Here is a 13,920-nt window from a genome sequence, read left to right on the forward strand (position 1 = left end):
TGTGTGCATAAGAGGAGCCAAAAGCAAACCTACACCCCCTTGTGAAGTTTGTGAAGAGAAGTGGCACCAAATGGCTAAGTGCTGTGGGCTGGACTGTATATATAGGGGAGGGGCTTTAGTCGCGGTTGTCCTGGCCAACCGCGACTAAAGGCCTTTGGGCCAGGCCTGAGGACATTTAGTCGCGGTTGGCCTGGCCAACCGCGACTAAAGCCCCTCCCGTCCACCAGCTGGCCACCGAGCGCGCTGGGCCCAGGCCTTTGGTCGCGGTTCGCCTCCCGAACCGCGACTAAAGAGCCCATTGGTCGCTGTTCGTATAATTTCGCGATTAATGGGGCTGGACGGAAGCCCTTTTTTCTACCAGTGACAGCACCTCGGTGGGGCACTTCAGTGGTGAAGGTCTGATGGGCGTGGGCAGCGGCACGAGCGCGGATGGACATGTGGCCGCCACGCCTGATCGCTCTCCTGGCCGTGCGGCCTGTATCTCAGCGGGGAGCTTGTGGCCGCATCATTTTCTTTTACTATAAAAAAACATTGTAAATAAATATGTACCCTGTTTCTTCATGATGATTTACAAAAATAAGGAAAAACAAATTCCAAAGATGTGTCACGAGATTAAAAAAAAGCTCAACAGTAGGGTGATGTTTCCTACTCATGTCTCTGACCATTGTTGTCGCTGCTGATTCTTGTACATGGTTATAGAGAGAGTGTGGCTTTGGACTTAATCTCTCCCTATTCCAGAAGTACGCACCAATCAGGATGAGTTTTGCAGACCAAGCAAACAAGTACAAATTTGTATGATTATTAAAGGGAATATCTTCTTCAATTTGTACACTCTTCTTACATGTAGCACACTTCAGTGAGTTTCACATAGCACATAACTTGTTTGGAATCTTAGACTGTCGAGCATAAGAAAAACAATTTATGAGCTGCAATATGTTAAAAATTCAAAAAGCATGATATTGCTGATTTGACTGGTTGAAATATTAAATCATCAGACCAAAATATACATTTTGGGCATCATGATGCCTACTTTTTCATAATATTTTCATGACAATAAGTAGCCTACACAATGGCTAGAAAAACTTATTTTTTAGGGAAAAGGCAATCAAATAAAGATGCTGGTTGTTTACCTTCGCAGCTGAAAGTTAAAAAAAAGTATATTTTGATGAGATTCCTGAGGTAATTGTGATGTAAAACAACAGTGAGTGGAACGATGCAGAACAAACCAATATTGCATAATTCATAATTCTATGGAGAAAAGCAGAGGTAGATGACGACTTGGATTTACACTGGAATAACTTGCAGGGGCAGTGATTATTTCTAAAATGCATCGGTGTATTGTCGAAATTTCCAGCGACGAACAGCGTCGAGTGGCAGGGGCTGCTTCTCCTCGAGGCGGGGCGCGGCGGGCGGCAGGTCGCTGTTGGAAGGCGGCCGCGTCTTGGCGTGATCCAGGGCAACGAAAGGTCAGCTGGAGGGCGTCGGCGTGGTGGGTGATAGGTCGGTCGAAGGTCGGCGGCGTGGCTAGGTAGGCGGGGCGGAAGGTCGGAGGCTGGGTAGGTGCGGCTGAAGGACGAAAAAGCTTCGATGTCCCAGACACATGACGGACTGAAAGGCGAGATGTGGGTCGTCCGGGCAGAGTGCGGTTTCGTGGGGATGAAGTGCGAAAGGAGAAGGGAGCGGTTTGGCCTTGCCTTTGGGTGATTAGCGCGGATCAGTGCGTGGGTGTTGTCCGCTAGATGGGCTAAATTTGGGACGTCAGATATAGTCGTTTTACGGCTGAGATTGCTTGGATCCGACCCTCTGGGTCTTTTTTTTTTTTTTTTTTTTGCGAATTGACCCTCTGGGTCTTTTAATAGTATACTAGTACAAATGCCCGTGCGTTGCCACGGGTACGGTGCATAAATGTATCATCTGGCATTTTATTTCACAAATGAAATCAGTTTTCACCTCACACCTTTTTACCTCAACCTTGTAACGACATGTCATATTCCTTCTCTATCCAAAAACCGCAAAAGAAAGTGATCCATATTTGAAATTGCATCAGCGAACAATGCATAGAAGGGAAGAGTAGAGACGCCTGAGCTTAGCAAGGACGCAGTTTAAGATAAAAGACTCATGTATCAATGAACCCACATGGCTGCTACCTGGCCTTTGACCTGCCACTCCGTGATGTAGCTGGGATTTAAGACCTCCCCCGTGACCTTGTTGGCATCACCCATGAGCACCGAGACCATCCTCGACATGGAGAACGACTGTGTAGGAATCTCTAGGTGCAGATGAGCGTGAGGCGGATCACCTAGATTATGACCTCACTGCTGAATTTGTAGAGCTTGAGATCCACCGCCAACTTCAGGGAGTTGCCATTCTCATCTTTAACCCACACCTGAAAAAGTATTGAGAGTTTCAGAGGTTACATTAAGTATATCTGGCACTTTGCATCTTGTAATACCATCAATACAATGAATTGAGGGAATTCCACAAAAAAAGGTTGCAAAATATTAAGCTCTTCCATCATCAAACAATCTGCAATCAAGATATAACATGGGGCATGAGTTTTCTTGAGTTCGGAAAAAAAATTACATGTAGAACAGAGAACCATGCGCAAAAGAAATTTGAAGCAAACCTTGAGAACCTTGACATCTTCACTTTCTTTTATCTAAGCTCCATAAACGATGGTACTTCCCATTACAACATAAAGCTGAGCAAGTAAACATATTTTCCATCAACCATACAATAGGTCAATCAACTTTTGTCTTGTATGTCTTCCTCGCTCATTCATTCAACGCAATCAGCTCCTGTGGTTAAACGAATATAACAACTATGCTGAGTTATGTGAGCCATTAAGCATTGTTTCTTATTTTGTCACAATCAAGCAAAAAGTTATGTGGTGCTGTCAATTCAACGAATACCTCTTCGCACTATTCTCATCAGCTCTACATATCAAACAGAACATGCACTAATTCAAAAGTTTTAAGAGTCCATTTCTTAACCGGAAGCACAAAACCATCTACCTTGGATTCCCATGTCCTCCGCGTTCGAGGGCTGATGTCCAGGTAGGAACCGTGACGTCTCCATGTCTTCATCTGCATCGTCAAGATTAAAAATATGCACCGGCATGAAGAAAGATCAGAGATCAAAACCTGGACAAACATGAAGAGAGATCAGATATGGGCGCCCTACTTCTCTTCCTCCTCTAGATTCTAGTTGGGGCGTCCAAGTCGAGGTCGAGAGTCGTTCACCGCCGCCTCCTCAATCTTTCGCCTCCTTAATCGCGCTCGTCAGGGAGACTGCGGGGAGCGGTGCAGCGGAGTGCGCGGAGGCGTTGGGGCGGAGAGCGCGGACAGCTGTGTACGCAAGGGCGGCGAGGCAGCGTGTGAGGCGGCTTGCGTTTGCCGGGAGCAGGCTGCCGTGCACCGGCGAGGCAGTAGGGGAGGTGAGGGGCAGGCGGCCGTGCGTGTGGGCGCGGGGCGGTGCAGGGCGGCGGCGTCCTGGCGAGTGTGGACTATGGCGGGTGATGCAGCGCGGGAGGCGGCCGAGGCGCATGAGGAGCGGCTAGCGGGGATGTGTGAGCGTGTGCAGATCGGCAATTTGCGCTGGAGCCGTTCGGCCGCTGCGTTTGCGGGATGAACGTGTGTAGCGGCTTGATATTTTTTTGGTGCTGCGGTTGGTCGCCGTCGTCGTCCGAGGCGGAGATGGAAGAGAGACCAACTTTCTGGCTAGCACCGCGACGGTCCCCTTTGTTGATTACCTTCCAACGCAGCCACCATCACCGCAATTTTGGGAGCTCGAAAGTTGTCCCACGCTGTCGATCACCGGCATAGCAGCGCCCTCCGATGACTTGCAACCGCCACGATGTTGGTGTGGTGACGGCGGCGTTGGGTGTGAGACGGGAGGGGAGGGAGGCGGAGGGGAGGAGGATTGACGAGCTCAGGGCAAGGGTTTCGTTGCTGGGCTTATGTTCCATCACGACGAGGTAGCTGGGCTTCGGCCCAGTTGAGCCCGTGGGGAACGAACGAAGCGGACGGATGGACAACGAAACCGGTGGGACAGACAGACGACGAAACGGACGAAATTTTAGCCGTACTGAGGGTGGGGAGAATAGAGATTATGTTTAGTCTTTTTAAGTAGTAGAGATAGAGATAGGGAAGAGATAGTGGTCTCTCTGATAACTTTTTTTTTTTTTTTTTTTTTGAGCGTTGTCTCTCTGATAACTAATAACAGAACGGCTGGATGGGTCAAGCCCATGAACAATGCTCAGAATGGCCTACCACGCCCGGCCCTTATGCCAACGACTCAACGGGGTCGATTCATACTACTTCTCGTGGCCTTTGGACTTGACAACATCACCTGCCGGCTGCCGCCTGCCGCCAGCCGCCTCTAGGGCACAACCGGAACCATCGGCCGGAGCCTCACGCACCACGTCGAGCGTTCATCAACCGCAGCATGGTTGCCGCGCGGCGCCTATCGTCCATGCACGACGCCTCTCTCTTCAGATTCTGCAACGTCGCGGCGCAGTTCACGCGAGTCACGCCAGATCTAGGTGTGGTGTACTGCTTGTTGATACGGATGGTTGGTTGAACAGGTTACCAGTTAGTATTTTCGTTAAAACAATTATAATTTCAATGCTTTTCAGTAATTTTTTGTTAGCTTGATTCAACCAACATTTCCCGGCAAAGAAAACAGATACAAATTACTATACATTTAGGCAGGAACTTGCATGATCAATTTGAAGCCTACCAGCTGAATATACAAATCTAACCTTTTTTTAACAAGATACAAATCTAACGGAGGAGGTTGATTTCAGTAAATGTAAACTCATGATCAAAATTTTGTAGCTTCGTACAATTTTTTTCTTTAAGTTAGAACAAAACCACAACATACAAATCTATCCAATATTGCAACCGCTCGGAGCGATGAGACCGGAAAAAAAGTCGATCAAGATATTGCAGCACAGTCTATGACGTATGGAAACTGTAGCCGGACTCTCGTAACATTGTACACCAAGAACAACATACTACCGGAGGGTCAAAGCTACAACATATAGTACATTTCAGATGCAAGAATAATAAATCTACCTAAATACGGACTCCTAAAACACTAGACCAATACTAATAGTATTCCTTAACTAGAACAACGTCCCTTAGTCAACTCGTGGGGATAGATTGTTGATGGTAAACTCTGGGTTAAATATAATAAATTGTACTTTTCTTATGCTGGCAACCTAAAAAAAAATAGATAAAAAATAAAAAATAACAACCTGCAACCAACCCATGCATGACGATATTTCTGTAACAAGCAGTGTTTTACTGCAGATAAGAATTTACATGATAACTATATTACCGCCCTTGTATCTTCGTGAGAGTAATATTGTTCACAGAATTTTCAGTATCAACTTTGGTTTGCTCTACTTCTGTATTCCGTCGCTCAAACTGGGATGGACGGATGGGGGCTGGAAGTGTGGTGCTTCCGTTCTCCAAGACGAACACAACAGCTGACATGTGTGGCCTGTCATGTGGGTTATCTTGAACACAAAGGAGTCCTACCTGGATGCAAAGAACAATTTCGTCTGGTGAAGATGAATCCATTATACACGAGTCTGCTAGTTCCTCTGGCTTCCCTTCCTTCCACATATTCCATGACTGAAATAACAAACAAAAATTATATTGTTTTCTCATTCTAGATGTTTTGAACGCAACTTTTTTTTTCTCGAAAATATGCATCCTCTTTCAAATTTAATAAACAACAAAACAGATTGTACTCACATAGCGTATTAGTCTAGAAAAACCCATGCTTTCAATACTGGAGCTTCTCTTTATACCAGTTACAACCTCTAATAGTAACACCCCGAAGCTGTAGACATCAGACTTAGTTGAGAAGACGCCTTCCATTGCGTACTCAGGGGCCATGTAACCACTGCTTAGACATTTTACTCAAATAAGTTACAATATGGTAGTTGAATTTGCTCACAATTTAGCATGACCACGTAGTATAAAAGGTACTAACTATGTTCCGACGACTCGCTGGGTATTTGCATTTTGTTGGTTATCGCCAACGATCCTAGCCATACCAAAATCTGCTATCTTGGGTTTCATATCTGCATCTAGCAAAACATTTCCGGCTTTCAAGTCCCTGTGAATTATGGTCAGCCTTGAGTCTTCATGGAGATAAAGAAGTCCTCTAGCAACCCCTTTGATTATACTAAACCGTTTCTCCCAATCCAACAACAATTTTCTTGAATCATCTACAAAAATAACCAATGTAAGCAACACATGTTTTTGAGTTTTTTTTTGGAAATGATTTAGTCTCATTAGAATATGTACCAAAAAGGGTAGCATCCAAGCTCTTGTTTGGCAGATACTCGTAGATAAGAATTTTTTCACTTCCCTCGTCACAATATCCAAGAAGTCGAACCAAGTTTCTATGTTGCAGTTTTGCAATTAGAATTACTTCATTTTTAAATTCTATAGTTCCTTGATGAGAATCTCTACTTAGCCTCTTGAGCGCCACTTCTTGACCACCTAACATTCCCTAAAAAATTATGATGAATCTTAGATTTGTATTCTATATGAACAACTGAATCTTGGCAATTTCATTGGAAACTATGACAAATTACTAATTAATTTTACTAGCTACCTTGTAAACTTTGCCAAATCCTCCTTGTCCAATCATGCATGTTTCGGAGAAGTTATGTGTTGCTTGGGCAATTTCCTCCAGCCGTACAAATGGAAGTTCATAATCACGATTTGGATTTTCTTCCCCAAGTACATAAGATGCTCCAGTAACATTTGGTGTTATATTCGGTTGTTTCTAATTTATCTTATTGCCTGCACAAACAATGTTATGGTCATTAGTTTTCCAACGAGTACACTACAGATTTATGAATCAGAAAAGGGAGCATTTTAACCCTTTGACCATATATGCCCATCTACTTTTCAATCCTTGAACCCGCAAAACTACTGCATATACCACGGATAAACTTAGTGACAACTTGGATAGAGAGAGGTGTGGTTAATATATGTGGACTCCACATCTTATTTGTTATTGTAGATATGTTCATCGTGGAGTGAATTAGAAGATTCTGCCTCCCGAATGTCCTTATAGTAGTCATGCATCAAATTGTATAATTAGTAATTAAACATACCTTTTAACTTGAACCATACAAGGGAGATGCATATGAGTGCCACAGCGCTGCTTCCTAAAATTGGCAGTACCATCTTAAGTCTATTGCTCTTGGTCCCTTTACCTGTGCAATACATACATGCATATACCATCAAAATATGCTAGATGAAATAATATGTTTAACGAAAAACTTGAGGGAGAAATAGAGGTTTTGGTACCAGATGGTGCATCCAAGCCTGCAAGCCGGAGATAGAGGGTGTCACTGCCGACAAGATTCTTGCCCGTGTCAACCAACTCCCCTGACCATACCAAGCACCTCGTCACGTTATCCCCGGAACTGCCGTTAACCAGGTTAGCGTAAGAATACGCTACACAAGAACAGTTGTGTACGCATTCCGCCACGCACTCCTCCGGTGTCCTGTTCGCTAGAAACACGAACTTGTCCGGCGACTTCATCCCGGACAAGGCCAAGAAGCCATCATCACACCCTTGTAGTGCTTCCTTCCGCCGGCACCCCTCCGAAAAACTACCCTTGTCCCACCCTTCCATGTTAGTCGGCTCGAAACCATCGAGGCACTTGCATGTTTGGAGAGGCGTTGATGTCTCGTCGCAATACCCAAAGGGGCCACAGTAACCGTAGCGGCTGCATTCGAGGGACGGCCACTTGGAAAGGACAACCCATGCAGATCTGTTGCTGCTCCAGCTCTGGAGTTGGTACTCACCGGAGTAGGTCACCACGTACCTGGTGGGTGGGGCCCCGAGAGAGACGGTGTAGGTGGTGTAGATCTCCTCGGCACCGGCGACGACAGCTAGGTAGATGATGAGGGACGACTCCTGCTGGTATTGCTGCTCGGCCTTCACCAGGTACCTATCCACGGGCCTGTGCGTGCCACCGGGCGCGCCCCGTCCCAAAGGAATACCTGGAGGATCGTCTCCGGGTCGCCGCCGTAAGAGAAGCGCCCTACTGAGGGGTCATTGGGGCCCTTCCGTGACACAAGGCGATTTGCGTCGGTGTTCATGCCATGCGCCCATACCTGACCCGTAACTTCATCTCCGGGAGGAACGTGTCAGTCAGGTGATCGAAGCTCTGCCACAGCATCGTACCGTTCTCTGACCGGATGACGAGGTTGCCGGTGTTCAGAAGGACTGCCGTGGTTTGCGAAGAGTTCGTTGCAGCATCGATGTCTGTCGTCCAACGGACGGGACCACCATCGCTGTCGGAGAGAACAAGATTGGAGGAGTTGGTGAGGAAGAGCACCGGTGTGGTGCTGTTCGTGGCCGGAGATTCCCTGTTGGCGACCCACGTCACCACGGTGAGCTCCGGTATGTCGCTGTACCATATGCCAAGGTACAACCTGGCCGGAGTACTTGCGTTGGTGGGATCGAAGAAGCCCAACGTGAAGGAGCCATCATCGGAGACGATGGTAACACCGGGGGAGAGCAACTCGCCGGGCAGAAGCCGGTCGTCGCACGCGCTCAACTGCAGGAGCACAAGGACCAGGGCCGCAGTGCAGCATGCGAGAGACAACGAGTCCATGTGTCCTTAATTCGGCACTAGTAAAGTTGCACGTGCGAAGCACGTTTCTGTTAGCCAAATGACACGCACAAAATATGTTCCAAACTATCGTACATATCACACAATTCATAGTTATTAGTTTGCACACGAAAATGGAAAATATGCATGAAACTGAAAGACAATGAACATTGTTCAAACTGTTAAATCCTAGTATTGAATTACAATACCAATTATGTCACAAAAAATTCAAGTGAGTCAACTAAACAAAATATATCTTAGCATTGTTACTCATCTTGCTACTACTGCTCATCACACTTGATAGATTATTTACAAATGATGGAATAATTTTGCTCAAGTCTCTTTTAGGAGGCTCCCACTATACTCTGCTTGACCGCTTCTTATAAGCTTTCTTCGAGTCTTCTATAGCAGCATGTGTTGGCTGTGGCACATACATTCAAGCAAAAAATTGCAGTCTCGCAGATTGTATGAAGCGGTGCATTTTTTTTTTTTTTTTGCATTATATAATGGCCTAGCATTTCACAAGAGTACAAGCGACTGAAAATCTTTTTAAGTGTGATAAGCAAGGAATGTGTTCTCATTTCATATAGCAAACCATTAACTGAAGCTCCAAAAAACCAAACATGTTAGTTGCTGCATCTGGCCAACCGCAAATATACTTATAAAACCTCGCTTTTCCATGGATATACAGATCACTGGCCATTATCCTGGACAAGTACCAGTTAACTAATTCGTCAGCCACACCATTTGGCTATAAACAAAACTTATTAAAAACCTAACCAAAGTAGTAAAAAACTAACTAATGCATCAGTCGTGTAAATGCATAACTGGAGGGGCATTAGTCCATGCTTCGTAAGGACAAGTACATAACCATTTACTCTGATGTAAAACAGTAAAGATGTGCAGTAAAAAACAGTAAAGATGTAAATATCTCTTTCTCTGTCTAAGCAACCACTAATTACATCACCACACTGATAACTTTATAGGTAGTATGCTTAAAGCAGATCTAGTACAGGGAACATAGTGTTTTCATGGCACAAAGAGCATAATTTTTGGTGAGACAGAGAGATCTAGTGCAACCTGTGAATGCTAGCATTTTTTTTCATATCACTGCTGCAGAGAAATAAACATTCCACGTGATTTAGATGCTCCAGAAGCGTGAAAATACCAAACAACAATTGTTGTAGCGCCGGCGATGGCCAAACTGGAGGCAAAACACATTTTATTCCTTTCTTCCTATTTGTATTGCCCCAGTAAGAAACTGCTCTTGATCTCTATGTAATAATGCTATGTAACAACATGAACCAACCATATAGACGTCGTTGTCTCGACTCGTGCATACATGATCACCTGATTGAATTTGCATCCATTGTAACCATGTAAAAACATGATATCTAATGAGATGCTTTTTCTGAAAAAGATACCAATCAGTTACCTCGCCATATCTTTTTAAATGTGCATAAAGTTAGAAAACATAATGTGAATGGTCTTTTCATATAATTTTATGGGTAATTTTACATCTGTATATAAACCAGAAGCCAATACAATGCAATGATGTTGCAAAAACCATTTTGCATACACACCATTGGTGATGCAATCACAAAAAATTATGATTGTGGAGAACATGCCTTTAATAAATCAAATTCCTATATGATCTACGAGGAATACAGGAGACATATAAATTTTCCATTTGAATAAAGTTACCAGTACCAAGGTCTCCCTCCCTCCCTCCCTCTCGCTCTCTCTCTCTCTCTCTCTCTCTCTCTGAAATGTAGACCCCTCTACATATATGTAATATTTTCTAGTATACCGAAATATACAATGATATGCACAATTCTTTTCTTGCTTCTCTCAAAATAATGATTTAGTGAACTGGGAAATACCTGAAGATTTCGTAACGATGAAAAAAATGCGGCTTCAGAGTAAGCTCTTTCTCCACTTGTCCACCAGCAACCACGATAGTGTTGTAGAGCATTGTTCTTGAATTGAGCCACCGGCGAATATGCATGTATTAAAAGAAAAAAAAAGGACACTTCGCGTAGCAATCTGAGAAACCAGCTTTGCTGTTAAAATACTTGGATTTCCCAGTATTTTGTGAAGAGTGGATATATCAATTCAGGCTAGAACTTACCCTGAAATTGGTGTGCATTACACAATTAGTAAAGCATATATTTTTCAGTAGAAGCAAGCTTTCAATTTCAATTTTATTATTTTATCCTGCAAGTGTTGTCTCATTCCAATATTCAATTAAACACAAAGGAAACTAATATTCCATCCATCTAGCTTATTTATAGCTATCAAGTGCAAGAAAGAACTTATTTACAGCCATAGATATAGGCAAGGAGAAGTAGGAATGCTAATGGTCTTACATATCTCCCATTCTTTGCTTATAGCTGGAACCAGTCCGATAGCTTGGTGACACAAAGCTTTATTAAAGTGTTGTATCAACTGAAAGGGAAAAAATGGTAATGATTGACCAACAAATGGGGCAAACGTGAGGATTGTGCATCTGCATCTCCACTTAGGTGATCCCCTTAGATGTACTATTCCTCTAAGGTCAATAAAACATAACAGTACATAGACTATCTTTCCATGGGCTGTAGCAATTGTAGACAAAACAACTCTTGAACCACAAGAAGCAGCTAAATCCTGCAAAAACTAATACCACTGAATATGGGGAAGCAAGAAAGCATGTATGGTATATCATATTTAAGCAATAAACACTCCTACCATGCATGTTTAGAATTCAGATAAATTGAGACATAACCATATCCTAGAACTGGCTACATTTAGTCATTAGACAAGTTCATAAATGTCAAGAGATTGCAGAGTTCAAAATAATTAACTAATTGAGAGTTTTAGACAAGTTTCACGGATCATCTCTGAAATTTTGGGACAAATGAAAAAACTGCATTCATATGCTAATTCTAATATATCAAACATATCAGCATTTTCGAATAAAAATGTCCAGACTGTATTCGAATATGACAACATCACAAGTTAAATTAGCATTTTCGAATAAAATAATAATTGGAGTTTTCTGCTAGAGTAGCATTACCAATTAAACAATCGAGCATATTGTTTTCACTAATGCATGTCATCAGGTAGAATGTGCAGACTCCGAATCAAGTGTCCCAGTAATAATTTCTTCAGGGTTATCTGAAAGGAGAAAATGTACTCACTCTAGTAGCTTTTGCCGCAGTGTTAAGGTCAAACTGGATAACTGGGCGTGGTGTGATGGTGTGGCTTAGCATCCCGGTGTGTGTGTGCGCACGCCCACGTGCTCCCCCTCTTCATTTTTGTATCTTGGGTTTGGAATGCTACCCCTGGTGCCTTGCGCTATCTTCTTGTTGCTAATACTCTTCTTCATCATGACTCATGAGTCCCTTCTAACTCAATACAGATTGACTCTTTTTGTGACTGCAATATAGAATACTGATTGATGTAATGAGAAGATATAGTATGAACCAACTTTACGCTATCCCCTGCAAGTTCCAGGAATCCGTTGTACGGAGTGGACCTTTTAGACACCGTCGGTACATATCCAAAAGCCAAATAGTAATAGTGAGCAAATGTGAAAACATACATCAGGTGGTGCGGCACCGCGTCATTGAACTGCAGCCTACAGGGAAGATGTGGAGCAGGAGATGTGTAGGAGGCAGCTGGCGCGGGCGTGTAGGCTTTCTCGGTGCTCATGCGGGGCGGCTGTAGAACGGCGGGCTGGATTTCGTGCCGGACGGAGGCAGCGCGACGGCGGCGATGGTGAGGGGTGAAAGTTAAGAGGCTCGGCGGTCTCCGGCCTGGGAGGGATGCGGAGGGAGCCGGGAAGGGCCGGTAGGGCGGCGACGGCGGGAGGGATACGGGGGCGATGGGGCTGGCGACATCACGGGGAACGAAGAAAGAAACCGCTAGTTCCATTTTTTTAAAGATGAAAACCGATAATTCCTAAACGTGGGTTAGTAGGGGAATTAGCGAGGAGGGGGTTGTCCGCCCGTCAAACACGGAATAGATCTCAGACGTTAGATATTCAGGTTTAATGACCACGATTTGTTGGATGGGACTCTCTCCCTCTTTTATAGTAGTGGTGATGGTGATGGTGATGGTGATGGTGATGGTGATTACGTACGAGCCTGCAGTTCAGGTAGGATCGATTGTAATGGACTGCTGGTCCGGTCAGCTGTGCTTCGCTGTTGTACTTCGTTATTGTTGATGCTGACATGCGTGGAAAAATCCTACTGTACTACCGAGCTTTGGTCTTACAAGCAACACGTACTGCATCAATGCTTGACTGTTTGCAATATCTAGACAAAATCAGTGAACCATTCCATCACTCACGTACGACAGATAGCGAAAGTAATGATTGAAGAATGTAAAGCTTTGAATTCTGGTATGAACTGAGAGTGTTTTCTAGCTGACATTTCAGCTGTCCACGTCCGAGAATTGTCAACGTGTGAACTCGGCTGGTCAAACGCCGCAACGGTTGAATCCAAACCAAAAACAAATATATAAAATAAAAACATAGTAGTAATAAGAACTACGGCCTAGAGACTTCTTCCTCAGTAGCGCCATTGTCATACACAACGACCTCTTCTCCTTCTCGGATCCCCTCCGCATATCCTGCCCCCCCCCCCCCCCCCCCCTCTCGTGCAACACCTTCGTTTGGAGCGCTATCTTTCATCTAGAATTGCCTTTCCTCTACAGAGGTGTCCTGTCTGGAGGAGGCGTTTTGGCTCATAGGAGCATATGCTCCCATTATACAAAATAATTTTAAAATAATTTTAAAAATAGCAAAAATTCTGACATATTTTTTTGGGTGTACATCATGACATTCTATGTTAGTGCACAAGTTTTTGTGGAGAAACAACATTTTATGTGGCGTGTACAAAAAAGATAAAAAAATGTCCTATACGTAGTCATGTTACAGCATCAAAATTTGTCTTTTTTACAGGAGCCACAAATTTTTTTAGTTTTTTTTGAAAACTTGTGTACGAACATAAAATATGTAGATGTACATGTAAAATTTTATTTTAGAATTTTTTGACTCTTCGAAATGTTGATTCACATAATGGGAGCAAATGCTCCTATGAGCCAAAGTGAATATCCCTGTCTTGGGTCTGCTTCTCTCATAGTAGTGGGAACATATTTCCTCTGTAAGTGATGGTAGTTGACTAGTTTGGCAAAATGGGTCGTCGTTTGTTTGTGTTTGTGCGATTGACGTCATTGATGGCCTCCGTTGCCATTATTTTGTTAACTAGCGGAACTCC

At 44.0% G+C, this 13,920-nt stretch overlaps 1 long non-coding RNA gene and 1 pseudogene across 3 annotated transcripts; both read right to left on the reverse strand.

The window, feature by feature from the left end:
* Positions 1 to 5,339: 5,339 nt before the first annotated feature.
* LOC127302874 (receptor-like serine/threonine-protein kinase SD1-8) lies at positions 5,340 to 8,659 on the reverse strand (annotated as a pseudogene).
* A 165-nt stretch (positions 8,660 to 8,824) lies between these two features.
* LOC127302875 (uncharacterized) lies at positions 8,825 to 12,562 on the reverse strand. 3 transcript variants are annotated; one of them, XR_011745810.1, is made up of 3 exons: positions 12,243 to 12,562; positions 11,839 to 12,141; positions 8,825 to 11,305 (listed from the first exon to the last, which is right to left on the reverse strand). It is a non-coding gene; the product is annotated as an uncharacterized lncRNA (long non-coding RNA). The 3 variants fall into 3 exon arrangements; XR_011745811.1 differs by having other exon boundaries at positions 8,825 to 10,788; positions 11,026 to 12,141; XR_007853153.2 differs by having other exon boundaries at positions 8,825 to 10,067; positions 10,540 to 12,141.
* Positions 12,563 to 13,920: the final 1,358 nt, after the last annotated feature.

This window comes from Lolium perenne, chromosome 5 (assembly GCF_019359855.2).
Source record: "Lolium perenne isolate Kyuss_39 chromosome 5, Kyuss_2.0, whole genome shotgun sequence".
Lineage (NCBI taxonomy): Eukaryota > Viridiplantae > Streptophyta > Magnoliopsida > Poales > Poaceae > Lolium > Lolium perenne.